The sequence below is a fragment of the Poecilia formosa genome, unplaced genomic scaffold (genome assembly GCF_000485575.1).
Source record: "Poecilia formosa unplaced genomic scaffold, Poecilia_formosa-5.1.2 Scaffold65, whole genome shotgun sequence".
In the NCBI taxonomy this organism is placed as follows: Eukaryota; Metazoa; Chordata; class Actinopteri; order Cyprinodontiformes; family Poeciliidae; genus Poecilia; species Poecilia formosa.
The window spans coordinates 2,385,456-2,400,231 of NW_006800004.1; positions in this window are offsets into that span (position 1 = coordinate 2,385,456).

A 14,776-nucleotide genomic window follows, 5' to 3' on the forward strand; every position below is an offset into this window, starting at 1 on the left:
TATTTTAGGTAGAGTTATTTATGACATTCTTTGTTAATTTTAGCTTGAAATATGGTGCATTTTGGCAATATTTTGACACCTAAACTTGAAGAAAATTTAACTTCTCCCTAATTTTTTGCATTCAAAGTCTCATAATCGGTTAAACGAGACATCTCATGGACTCACTCTCTTAGGGGAGTGAATTTTAAGCAACATAAACTCACAGTACTCAGCAGTATGAAAACAGCCACTGCGAGGCAAAACAATGGGCTCATCACACAGAAGTGGGGAAGGCGGGAGCCTTGTTTTCTCGAAGGCCTGACCTCTTTTTTCCCCGAAGTGTCACATTATACGCAACGCGTCTCCTTTGCATACAAAAGGTCAGAAAGATAAATCAAAATCTGCAAACCTGACTGGCCTGATTCATCACGGCAAGCCGGGTCAAAGTGTGAGCTGTAATCAGAATTTACCCTCAGACGGAAGATGAATTGTCTTTGTTCTCTAAGTGTTTCCGTGGAACGGGACGATCCGGCGCTCCTTGCAAACACACGCCTCTAATTAAGTTCGTTGGTGAAGTCCCTGTTTTCTTCTGAAGGAGGCTGAGTTTCATTGTTACTACTTTTCACACTTTTTGTGTGAAGGAAGAGACTAATTTAGCCCTCGAGGTCCCGGCGATGTTTATTGGCTTTGTGACACTTGTTCTGGTTAGATAATCCATGATGATGCAATTCTCTGAAATGAAACACTTCTCCCAGCTAGTAGAATTCCAGTTTGGATCTGGGCCTGTGAGGGCTTTAGCTCCCCATCTCAGTGTTCCCACCCCCCTCCCCTCCTGCCAGCCCCCCTGCTGAGACATTAATTAAGGCTCCTTTTAGGTCCGTTTTCAGCAGTTGTCCCTGTAACGCTCTCGCTCAGTTAAAACCTGCTCATGCAGGTGGCCCCGGTGATCTCACAACAAGCTCCTTAATTAACTTGAAGTTGTAACAAATAGCTACACTTTTGTCTCCGTGTTTTCCCCTTTCTGCCTCCCTTTGTTTCCCTCTCTCCGAGCGTCTTCTATTGAACGTCTGAAATTAAAATACCTAAAAGAAGAAGGTTATTTTTCTTTTAACCCGGCGACTCTCCTCTGCTTGAACGTTCTGTCTTTCTCGCTCGGTAGCCTGTCATCGCTCGCGGAGGATGATCACGAGAACAGGCAGAGATTCAGGAAGGAGTGGAGCGCTGCCATCGAAACAGGCATCACACCTCTCCCACACGCCGCTAATTAGACTTAATTATTAATACACTTTGATTTTTTTGCCTTGCTTCTCCACCATCAGGTGCCAAAGTATATTTTGCATGTTTCTATAAATGAAAGGAGTGAGGTTAATTGATTGATACTGAAGGGTTTTTTTTCCCTCTCTCTCTTACCTTGCAAGTTAAATCAAAGGCAATGCCAGTTTAATTGATGGCATGAAAGTCAGTTTAGAAATTATTAAAGGTAAAGTTGAAAGGAGGATGTTATTCAGTAGCAAAGTTATTTTAAAAAATAAAGAATTTTTGTATAATTTCATATAGATAAATCTATCAATCTATATATCTGACTGTCTATCTCTATTTTTTTTAAATAAGTACAAAAAATTTGTATAATTTCATAGATAGCTAAATATATAGATGAAGTTGGTCCTGTATTCATCCAATTGTCTACACCCATTTTCTGCAGGGCTGCTTAACATGTTCATTTTGATGAAACAATTCCATTGATTTTAGCACAGCTTTTTTTATGTACAGCTTTTTTTATGTACAAAGGTTCCTGCCAGAACCTTTGTTTTTGCATGTTTCTAATACACTTGTAAATCCGATGCACAACCGACATCTGCCAACAGCGATCATGGATGACGAAGCTGCTTCTCTTGGCCCACTGGGGGTAAATGACAATGTGATTGGACGCTGTAAAACAATATTCTGTTCAAGTTGTGCTAAAAAGTAGCTAGCCTATGAGTGAAGTTATTCAAGCCTAAAATAGCATCTCAATGCTAAACATGTAGCAACAGGACCGACGTCCCGGAGGCTAATGTCACAGTTCACTTTTCTAAAGGATTGGTTCATGTAGTTCCATGAATGATCCGGGTTCCTAAAACTCACCAATCTGATTGTTAAAAAACCTAAATGACAGATTAGAAATAATAAATCTAATCATAAATCTGTTTGTTGAGCTTATATGGCTTCAAAAATTTAGCAGCAAAGAGTTTTTGAATTGAAATTATTTTGTCAGTATATTTGATTAAAATTCAATTAATTGCGATTAATTACTGACCCTCCAAAAAACTTGAGTAAAAAATTGTAATAGAGTACCACCACTACTTAATTTACTAATTAACCTTGAATTTAAAAATACTCTAATTACATCATTTAATACTGTTTTTAATTGTGGTAATTTTATGTGACTTTGTTCAGGGATTGTGTGGACATTGGACCATATGATTTTTAGACTGCATCATTCCTCACCTGCTCAGGCACTTCAGACGGAAACTAAGCTAAATCTGGTGAAATCTTTTAAGGCCTTTTAACATGTTTTGTCTCCATTAATTAAGCCAATAAACTAATCTTATCTCCATGTGCATGTGGCAAATAGTCTAATAATGTTTTAAAAGATGAATTAAAAATGCTTCTGGGATTAAAGTACAGATCAGAAATCATACCAATATGTGGACACACTTCGCATAACATCAAAAACAGACAAAAAGGTTTTAATTAAGGAAAGAAAACCCACAAAGTTTGACAAAAAACAGACAGTTAATGTTCTTTTGTGATTGAACTTTTATTTTAAACACTTCATCTCTGTTCCCAGCCTTCATTGAAAAGTGCCTAAGTGACTCACCCATTAAATTGCTCTGACTTTGCTGCTGATCCCATGTTATTCCCTCTTTGGGGGGTGAGGACGGGGCAGCGGCTCGCCTTCGACCCCAAACTCATCACATGGACCAGTGCTAATACCCCTGGACCCGCGGCTTTCTCGTACGCGGCTTCGGCGCCTCGGAAATAGAATCATCTCTCCTTGCTACCAAACAAATAAATCCTTCCTCCTGTTCTGTTTTGATATGTAATGTATCAGTGTTTCACTCTTCTGAGATCTTGTTATGTGGCAAATCAGCGATGTGTCTCTCTGTGGCCATGCTTCATCTGTCAAACCGGATTTCTCCACCTCAAAATAATGATCCTCTGCTGCACTGAGGGCCCTGCTAAAGCATCTGCTTACTTAAGATGGCTTTACACTGCCGCTGTGTGTAGGGTAACACCTGGACCCCAAGAGGCGCCTGCAGTGGGTTACTAGTGGAGAGGCCCCTGACAGAAATGGGGGAGGCAAACAAGCACAGCATCAAGTGGCAGAGGGGGTTTGGATGTGTGAGTAAAGCTGTGGTCGTTGTCAGTGGATCTCCGCCAATGATAGATGTCGTAAAGATATATATACCATACTTATCAGCGTTGGGGTGTGCCAACAATCACAAAGAAGGGTGCCATGTTTTATCTGGAGAGCCATTTTCCGTGGTATTGAGTAAGTCAATGGTACAACTGTAGTATGCTCCATAAGTACAGTGTCACGTCTCTGATAGCTTTGAAAGGGTTCATTAAGCAGGCATCTGTATATTGTCTGACTTACCTCTGGAACCCATCCCATGATTCTTCAAGTTCTTGGCTGAAAAAATATGGATATAATTGTGGTGAAGAGTCGACTTTTATTTTGTGGAATAATCTCATCATGGCTCCACCTTCATAATCTGAAGATGAGGAGAATGACCTGGAGCATTAGGATTAGATTACATCTACTAGCATACTAAGAAGCTTCATCAACACGAGCTATGAGCAGCCCAACAGTTTTGGGACGTATCAGTGTTTGCAAAGCACATTTTTGTTGGAAGACGGAACAAAAAACAACAAACCAAAACTCATCTACCTGAAGCCAAAGAGTTCTTGTTAGAAGATACATTTTGCCTCCATGCACTTTTATTGTGATACTGATCTGCTGTTTGCGATGCTTTAAAATCAGATGAAAGTGTTTCTTAAGGGACAGTTTTCTAATGTACATTAGGAATGACTGGGTTACCATGTACTGGTTGATTTTATCTGTCAAACCGCGAACTGCTAACGATGTGAAGTTAGGAGTTGCTTCAAGAACTCTCTTTAATGAGTCTGGACTGCATTTCTAATTCAAACTAATTTAATTCAATCAAACTTTAAATGGTTGATTATACACTAAGCATGTTTCCTAAAAACACAAATTAAAATAGTTTCTATTGAAATAATAAAAAATAAGCATTTTCAATACTTTTTTGCAATTAGAACCACATAAAATTGTCGTGAATGGACTCATCTAAACTGGACTGCAATGTTCTTTAAATGTAGACATTTAAAAATTCAACTTTAAATGCCTTCATTAACATTTAAAGTCAATGTACATTTTAAATAATCTACACTGACTGCAGATTATTTGAAACCCAGTTTGAGATCAATGGAACAAATAGTATTTTTCTGAAAACAAAGGTATTGCCAAAGTTTCCTGTTGTCTCATTCTCATGAACCCAGTATAGTGCATCATCTCATCTGGTGAACCAAATTCATCTTTGCACATCTACTGTTTCTACAAAATATGCCTATTATGGTTTTATGCAAGTTCATAAAACAAAAAGATGGAGCGCAGATCACTTAAAGGAGTGTCTTTATTTTTTTAACCATCTTAAAAATGTCGGCCTCCATACAGAAGCGACTGCATCTCCTCCCAAACTGCCTGGACTGTGCTGTTTGCTGCTCTGTGAACAGCTCTTTGCCGTTCAGAGAACAAGCTGCTGCGAGGTCGGGTGTGAGGGCAGGTGAAAACAGTTGGTGCTGTAGTCTTGAGAAAGAGCTTGCCCCCGATACCTGGCCTGTTCTTCATTGTACTGTCAGACCCAGAGAGGCAGCCTCCCCTGTGGCCGACCGAGACCCGCGCAGCCTACCTCCCGCCCTGTTATCTGTTGTAATTGAGCAGGGCTTTGAGATTGTGTGTATGTGGGTGTGTGTGTGTGTGTGTGTGTGTGTTTTCTTTTTACAGTCAGTGCTTTCCCAAGATGGAACCCTAAACAATCAGAACAGTGCACAAAAATAAGGTACTTTTAAGACCAGACAAGAAGTTAACTGAGTCTGAATGGACTATTTTTGGCTTTCAAGGAGCAGTGTTTTGGGTTTTCCAGGCACATGGAAATAGCTATTGTTATTTGATTTTATAGCACAATCAAATAACAATAGCTGTGTTTCCATGACAAATGTGCACAAACTTTGTCAATATTACGTTAGTGTCAAAATAACACAATTTTGCCATAGATGTGTTTCCATTAAATAAGAAACGCAACTAAAATCATGTGAATAAATTTCTCCATGCTCCACCTACTTCCTGTTGTCGTCTTCTTCTACGTAGTAACATCCGGTTGTTGATCTTGTGACTTGTACAGTGTGATAAAAGTGTTTCCATTGTGAGCTTGCAAAATAAACCCACTTTGATTCGGTCAAAAACAAAACCTCATGCTAGTGGCAAAACTTTTAATAAAAAAAAAAAACTTTTTAAATTGAAGTGATTCCATTAAACAATTTGTTTTTCAAAATGTCAAATTGCACCAATTATATGGTCAATGCAAACACAGCTATCATTAACTTCAGTTGCTATAAAATGCTACATATGCAAAATATAACTTGAAACAAATTTTACTAACTATATTAACACCTTGAATTTTTCCCGCCTGCTCTTTTTGAAACTCCGTCTTCAGGAAGTCATCACATTTTCACCAGCTTTGCACTGAGAAGTTGCTCGTACATCGAGCTCAGCAGATGCACAGCACTGCCAGGTGTTTACTAATTGCTTCTGGCTAGTCTGAAGGAGCTGAGTTGGGAGTCGTTGGGGAGGAACGCCGTCCTTGAAGGCGGGGCTAGGTCCAACCAGGCGTTTTGTACAGCTGAATGGTTGCCATGGGAGATTAAAGGATTTCTCAAACATGTATGAACAAATCAAATCAACACTCCGAGTATATTTCTGATGAAGGAATAACATTAACACGTGATAAAAAGCTCAAAAAAGTTAATTTTCACATAATACCACCTCTTGAAATAAGATCAGTCTTGCCTGGAGGTGACTCTTCTCTAGCTCCTTCCCTCTCAGCTCATCTTATTCCCATTTCTGTCCTTTCAGAAGTAAATTAAAGTGATGATAGGGCTTCATTAAAGAGGTAAATAAGAAGGGTTAGAGCCACAGCCCCTGAGTCTCATCTGTGTTGCTAATTGGCGCAGCGTGTGGGTTTGATGTGGTCGGGCGTGTGACCTGGGAGGGCTGCCAGCGCACCCAGTCCCTCCTTCCTCTCCGCTCTCCCACCGTTCCCGCTGCGGCTCTCTGCGTGTTTGTTGGGTTTGCTAAATCAAGGTCTTCTCTCTCTCTTGTTTTAATCACTCCATCCACTTGGATGTAAATAAAAAAAAATCTATTTAATATTCCAACAAGCAAACACCTTTGGGCTCATTAATCAAAGTGTCATAAGATGTACTTCACTACAGGATAATTAATTTCCTGATATCCTCCAGTCATCGTGGAATGCCCTTAACTTAAAATACTTGACATTTAGCCCTCGATACGGAGCTAACAGACTTCACAAGCTTTCAGCAGATTGTAGTGCAGGACAAAAATATCAACTTACAAAATCATCTATTTGTTTTCACAAGGAGATCAGACTAGCTGCAGCACTGCTTCATTAAAATACCCCATCCCTTTCTGCAGCAAAGGTCAATATGTTATGATTTTCATACATTTTAATTTTTTGGTGTGTATATCTACATTTCCAGTGACACTTGGTGATAAGCTATCTACGTTTAGCAATCCAAGCTTCTAGCGTTTGAATTTCTTCAAATACTAGATGATTAATATTTTACAGTGTACTATGCTGAAAAAAACCCTTCATCTGCATTTTAAAATAATATTGAGTGACATCCCATCCTTAATTAAAGTCTTCTGGGATGGCTGTTGTATTGTATTTTTGTTGTTTTACAAGGTTTGAGAGTGTATTTGAGAATATTTGTCATGTTTTTCAGGATTACATTAATGAGGTCAGACACTGATGTTGTATGAGAAGGACTGGCTTACAGTCTCCTTTCCAGTTCATCCTAAAAAGTGTTCCAACCTTAGCACATCTACATGCTAAGGTTGTCAAAGTCAAGCTGTTCAGTGAAGCTGAACAGTCTTTGATTTCTCGCTTTCTTGTATAACTTCCATGTTTCATTACTAACTCTTGGATACGTTTTTTTTTCTTTTCTTTTTTTGTTGTACATTTTTTTATTGAGTTAACATTTAAATGCACGCCAGCTTTGAGAATTTTTTTTTTGATAAATATTTTGGTGGTAATGAGAGCATCTTAAGTTTCACTCTAAAGGTAAGAGCAGCTATCACTATAGCCATGTTAGATTTATATACTAGTGTTCTTTAGAAGCACTTGACTGTCCCACCATCAATTCCAGCTTCAAGAAGCTTTTCTGTTGTTTTATTTTTTATTTTTTATTCTTTGTCAACTTGAAACTTCACATTTTGGCTTTTCATTAAATAGACACCCATTCAAACAAACATGTCCTTTTCTGTTTGCTGTAGCCAAATTATCCCTGCAGTGATTCCAAAAATCATTTATTCTGCCATGAACAGGATCATGTTGAGACATTATGTTGAGAGAGCAGTGAGGTTCTCTGCAGGTAATGTCCATTTAGACAAACAATAATAATAAAACATCTTAAAGTGTAGGATAAACTTGTAAATTAGTAGAGGTCAAGATTTTTATTTGACAAGTTTGAGTTTAGTGTTTTTGGATAACGTCCCCCCAACAGTCATTTAGAAAAATAACACTTAGAGGCCTAAATGTCTATTCTCAGTGGTTTCCTCTGGGATTGGCAGCATGTGCAATGTCAACTGACCTTTTGCAAATCTGGCTAATGGCTCTTAAGTAAGCACAGGTCTCCCTCCAGAGACGGCACCTTTAAAAAGGTTGTAAATAAAGCCTTGTCCCCAACAATTAGTCTACCGTTAACATGCCCTTACAGGATGTAGTCCTGCTTTCTGTATCTGAGGAAAACAAATAGTGAAATTTTCCCTGCACTGTTTTTTTTTTTTTTTTTTTGATGGCTCTGTGGTAAACCTTTTGGAAGGAAAGGCGTTTATCTCCTCATGGTGTTGTAAATGCACTAACTCCAGTGCTTTTTTTTTTTTCAGTCCCACACCAAGGCAGATATCTTACTGTGAACTTAACGATTCAGCACTCACGCATCAAACTGAGAGGCAGGAGAGAACATTGGAATATTTGATTTTTCTCATCATGCAACTGAGCATAAATAACACTTTGGAAAATGTCCAATAAGTGATTTTCTCACTTGCCGTGAACAAAGATATGTAAATTATTTGGTGCTCAAAAAAAAAAAAGTCTTTCATTTTCAGACTTAAATTAAAGCCGAAACTAGTTCTGTGTTAGACGATCAGCTTTGCCACAGCAAGATCTGCTTTTATGAGACTCATTACATTCGGAAGCCCATAGCATTATTATTTTATACAGCCCTGCAGCTCACATCAACAGCTCTTTTAGTTTAACTCATCCTCAGCACTAACTAAGAAGCAATATTGTGACATTTTATACAAGCCAGTATATTAAGAAGATATACAACTTAGGAGAGAAATTCCCTGCAAAAGCAGCATGCCCCCGCATGTCTTTTTATGGCTAATGTAGCTTGGCTAGTCATTTACCCCTTTTACCCAATAACAAGCAATTTAAAGTAAGTTGTTGTTAGCTCAAAGTTAGCCGAACAGAGATCATTAATGTCCAGCTTTGTCAGACCTAATAATTTTTCATTCAAAACAGTTTCTTATCTTTAGAGGGGCAGTGTTATGTCAAATCGACTTTTATGAGGTTTAGATTATGTTATGATATTCCCTGATAGCTTCCAGCACACAGAGCGGCCTTCTCCCTCTCAGCTCCTTCAGACTAGCTAGCAGCAATTAGCAAACACCTGGTGGAACTGAGCATCTGCTGAACTCATTATAGGAACTGCTGCTCAGTAAAATGTTGGTAAAAACATTGTTAAAGGGTTAATAGAGGAGCCATGTTGTGATGACTTCCTGAAGGCGGAGTTTCAGAAAGAGCAGGAGTTTTTAAATTTGCCACTTTAAGGCAATTACAGAGGTTTCTTCAACGAATACCTGCTACACCATGTGGGACTCCTTAGTTGGAGTTGGTGGTCATGGTTTGTGTACTGAAATGTTTGTCTTCCTAGTCCCTTCAGACTGTGCCTTCCTACCTGCTCAGTTCTCTGACTTCAGCACATCGGAAATTACATTTATTTTTGATTCCGCATCCCGGTACCAGTAAACCCAGAGCCTTGTACTGATCCGTAGCCTGTAGTTAGGGAAATCCCTGATCTAACCAAGAGGTTACCACTCCATCAACAAGTTCCTAACACTGCTGTTAGATTTTAGAGGCAAGACATCACATTTAGGGCTTGTTTATATCGCAGAATGCCCAAAAAGTATGACGACCTAATCCGGTCTGAGCCGGTACTGGACAGACTCCTGGGCACAGTGCCAGTTTAAGTTTGTTGCTACTGCTCTCACACAACCCGTGTTGTCAGACATCCTGGACAAACCACCTTAGAAATCTTCACTTTTTGAACTCAAATTTGAACTGGAGGCATTGCTGTCACCACTGATGTCTTGTATGTATGTTATTTTGTTGCTTTGATGGCTAGAGAGGCAGATTATCCCAGAGGAGAGGCAGATTACCCCAGAGGAGAGGCAGATTACCCCAGAGGAGAGGCAGATTACCCCAGAGGAGAGGCAGATTACCCCAGAGGAGAGGCAGATTACCCCAGAGGCTAGAACTTTTTTGTGGTTTCTGACCCTTGAGCCTACTGGTTTTCTGTCATACTTTTCATATCTTTACAACTCTGGCATAGAAATTGCATGGAAGTATTACAACGTACAATCATGAACACAATTGAAAAGGAAAAGTAGCAAAAAGTTATGACATATGCTCATAAATATTAAATCTGTTATTCCTAATTCATAGCTTTATGTCATGTTGAAGCAACATTAATCTTTCTCCCTTTGCTCCTTCATAGCACCTGCTTTCCAACTGTTTCTATTCTCTCTGGTTTTTTTTTCGTCTTTCTTACTCTTGCCTTGTTTTCAGCAGTTTTGACTTTGCAGCAGTGCCGGTCAAATGGACGGGGTGTCTGTTTCAGGGCAGGTTGTGACTTGTTTACTGTGTATTTGGTCATTCTTTGGCATCCCACACACTGTCTGAAACCCCATAAATGTTTGCTGCTAGTCAGTAAATGTCAGCATCAGAAAAACAGACATTTAGGTTAGCCAGATATACCTCCTACTCACTGAAGGAAAAAAAGAAGAAGCTAAACAGCTTCTGTAGCTCAGTGTGTGCAATGCTGGTAGGTCTCCGCAGGTTGTGTACGTTTTTTTTTTCTTTTCTAAAACTAATGCCTAACATTTGTCTCTGCTTGCCCTTCTTTATTTAGAGTGTTTAGAGAAAATAGTATATATTTTCAAAAATATTGAACTTTTGCATGATATTCAAATTGCTGGAGCTACAACTGTAACGTGCAGCTGCAGGTAGAGTACATTGGAGGTGGAATTAAATCTAACACCTACAAATCTCAGTATTACCACATTAGCTGGTGTTTATGAACTATTTTATGCTTTGGTTCTTTTAGAACTAAAGATGTTTCTGTGGTTGAATGTAAATGTTGTTAATCTGCTATAGTAGAAACAGAGATGATAGATCTCAACAAGGTTTTTTATCTGCTAAATTAAAGGTTGATGTTATGATTGTCACAATATTTTTTTTGCCAGAGCAAAAAGTTGCATTGATAATGTTGTATTTATACATGTGATGACAGAGTAAACAGAATCAGACAGACCAACAGAACCGGTTACCAAAAGAACTAAAGAAGTTCAGTTCAGATCAAGTGATGTGAATCTTTAGCCACTTTACCACTGATTCTATTACGAACCAGAAAGGTATAAATAATATTTAAATAAATAATTAATTCACAATTTTGCATTATTTACTATTACTGCTTTTCATTTTGTTTTAGTGTTACTCTTCATATAATCTACACCTGGTCTGTTTAGTTGTGACACATAAACATCCTCCTTCTGTACACCAGGCACTTATTTAATTAATCCATTGAAATTAACGTGTTGAATTGTTTTCCGTAATTTTGACTTTAGAGTTGAGCAAAAATAAACACTACAATCTATGGAGCAGCTACAACTGAACTGAATGGTATTCTTTAAAATCCAGTTTGTGATTGTTGATACCATTTACTCTTTTTGTAAGAGGTGTTTTTAAATAAAACAAAAATACTAAAACATCCCCTCATGTAGTTTATTCATTTAAACCTCATATCTTTTACAGTCTTGTCTAACGATACAAATGCATCTTTATACGTCTATATATTTTGGATTTGATTTGCTGAATTACATTTTCTTTTTCAAGCATTTGATCTTCCTTTAAGGTCTCCACCATCGTACAATTAAAAGAAATATTTACCAAAGCAATCCACAGTAAATCCTTGGCTTGGGGCCGTATCACCAGGTTTGTCACCATATGGTGTGAGCCTGCTAGACCCCCACCCGCCCCCCGCCTCCACCCTTCCAGTCATCCACCTAAACTGTGCTGTCAAGCTGCAGCCTCTTAAAACACAAGACACAAGCCCGCTGATTAACATTTTCAGGCTGCAGCACCGAAAATTAGGCCTTGGCTTTATGTACGAAATCTGTTTCTCTTAAATGATTCATGCGCTCCAATATGTTAAGACTGGGAATTATACTTCTGATATTTATTTCATGCCATCATGCCCTTGGAAACAAATAGAAGTTTATGCTGAGGATGAAATATTAAAATCAGATCTGTAAAATAAATAAGTAGAAAGACCAGTATACATATTTACAAGAGACATGGTGTGATAGTTGGAAAATAAATGAGGGGCTCATCTAGCATACTAAGAAAATGATGTACAATGAGGCAAAAAGTGCTTTGGGATATTTTGCCGAAATAATTTATGAGGCTAAATAAATCATTTATTCAGCCAAGCTTAGACTATTTATCTAAAATGAATGCACTCTGCATCGGTTTTCATAGCTCAGCATTTAAAAGAGGCTTTTTAAACGAGGAACTGAGGAATAACTGATTCTGAACTGGGGAACGGAGACAATATCGATGAGGTGTTAGAACAGCGGAGCCACTGTGAAAACTCATTTATTCATGCATTCAGCGAGACAATCCTAACCTGCTTTGACCCGCCGTGTCTTTAAACCGTCGCTTCTCTGCCTTTTGTGCATTTTACAGTGACGCTCCACACTAGGTAGCATCGCTGACACCAAACGTTGAGCCGAGTCGAGTTGAACTCCTGATTTTTTTATTTTTTATTTTTTGAATGGAACCCAGTTAAACGGAATCGGGTCAACTCCGTCTGATTTTATTTGAAGTGCTTTCAAGAAACTGCGCCTAAAATATACAACAGCAGACGATTAAACATGCTAACTATTGGTGGGGTGGAGGGGATGAGGGTGCAGTGATGAATAGCACTGAAGCATTAGCTAATGTGCTAGTTAATGTGGATATACCGAATCGTCGCACTTCTGACAAATAAAAGCGTTTGAACCATTTAATCCATTTTGCTTTACTGCATCGCACATATCAAAAGGCTGTTTTTGAAAAGTGCTTCGTTTTATAACTGGAGGGTACGCTTTGTACGCTTTTTACCCCCTCCACCTCCCTCCATCCCAGCCCTTCCCTCCGCCACCAACACCCACCCCGCCCCTCCACTCCTCGTTTCTGAAGAAAGCTAGGTGTTAACACTACAGAAGCAAAAGGAGTAAGAAGAAATCCTGCAGGTACCCTGTGGGTATCTTTCAAATTAATCGTCTGGCTGGTCTGTCTTATGTGCCGTTTTGAAACATTAACAAGACCTTTGAGAGCCTGGAGAGAGAGAGAGAGAGAGAGAGAGAGAGCAGGACATGGCATGATGGTCTTTAATGTTTTATTGAACAGATACAAATTATTTTGACTCACTGTTCACTGTTTTGGTGTGAGACAGTCAGAAGGCGAGCCAGGGCACGCCATGGGCACTGCGAGGGGACGGCAGAGGAAGCGTCTGAAGCTGAAAGCCACACACTCGCATTTATTTCTGTTCTGCTGGAAAACAACGCCATGATGCGTTTCAGATAACACTGGATGTAGTTGTGCATGTGAATGTCTGCGTAAAGGAGGTGTGTGTGTGTGTGTGTGTGTGTGGGGGCGTGTGTGTGTGTGCGTGTGTGTGAAACGGTATTGGTCCTGATATGAATCTGATCTTGAAAATGAGTGATGACATGAATCTTTTGCTTTTGGTGGATTTTCCAGAACAGAATAGAAAATGTTTCTCATGATAACTTGCCTAATGACGTGTCTGCAGGAGACTGGATTGTGATTTCGTTAGGCTTCTTCCCCACAGACTAGCCAACAGCCATTAGCAAACACCTGGTGGAACTGCATGTCTGCTGAGCTCATCATACGAGCTACTTCCAACACTCCTAAGAACGGTTGAAAATGACATAATAGAGGAACACTATTGTGACAGCGTGCTCTTAAAGACACGGAGCCCAATTTTAAGACATCAGATGCACCTATGAGTGTGTTCACACTGCAGCCTGAAGTGACTCAATTCCGATTTTTTTGACGTAATGCGGCCTGTATCCGATCTTTTCATGGCAATGTGAACAGCACAGGTTGGATTCTTTTTCGAATCTGACCCATATCCGATACGTATCCGATTCAAATGCGACCTAACGTCCAGGTCGCATTCATCCGAACTGAACGTCACTGATGCTCAACAAATCTCACTATTCTGCGTCCTGATACACGCAAGCGGGAAGAAAAACAACAACCATGACGGATTATATGAGGATTAAGTTGTTAATATGCTGCTCCGGCCTGATAACAACTTCAAATATGTAAGCTAGCTCCAACGTTAGCCTCCATGTTTACTTCTGCAAACACTGAGCACTTCTTTTTATGGCAGTTGGCAGAACACTGAGAACGCTAACGCTGACGCTATTGCGCCCTCTACTGCGCATGCGGGACACTTTCAGGTCGTTTGCCCGTTTACACTGCAGAACGCATACAGGTCGCATTTACGGGCAGTGTGAACGGCCCCGGCAAAAGAATTGCAGTGTGAACGCACCCTATGATGCAAAGTCAGATTTATTTTTATTTTTTTTTATTTTTTTTATGTACAGCATTTTCATCAGTGAAATTATATAATTACTTGATTTTGCAAAAAAAAAAATAAATAAAAAATGTACAGAAAATACACAATATTGCCATTTCAATAAAATATACAAAAAACGTTTGCCAAATTTGACAGTGTGAGTTTTTGATATTTGAATATTAAAGCCATCAAACATAACTGCAAATCCTAAAAGTAACTTTATGGATTCTGGCTTCATATTTCCTCAGGCCTGTCAAGAAGAAATGGCTGAACGTCATTAATTTGTTGGGTGATCTAATAAAAACTCCAGAATGTACTTTCTGGATTTTTACACTGTCTCAACTTTATCTGATTTATTTATTTTTTGTCACTTTTGTCAGACTGTCACTGCAATTTGACCCCTACCTGACCTCTATCTGACCTCAGTCTGACCCCTATCTGACCCCAGTCTGACTCCTTCATCACTTCCTTCCTCAGTCCTCTCACTGTCAGCCTCTCTTCT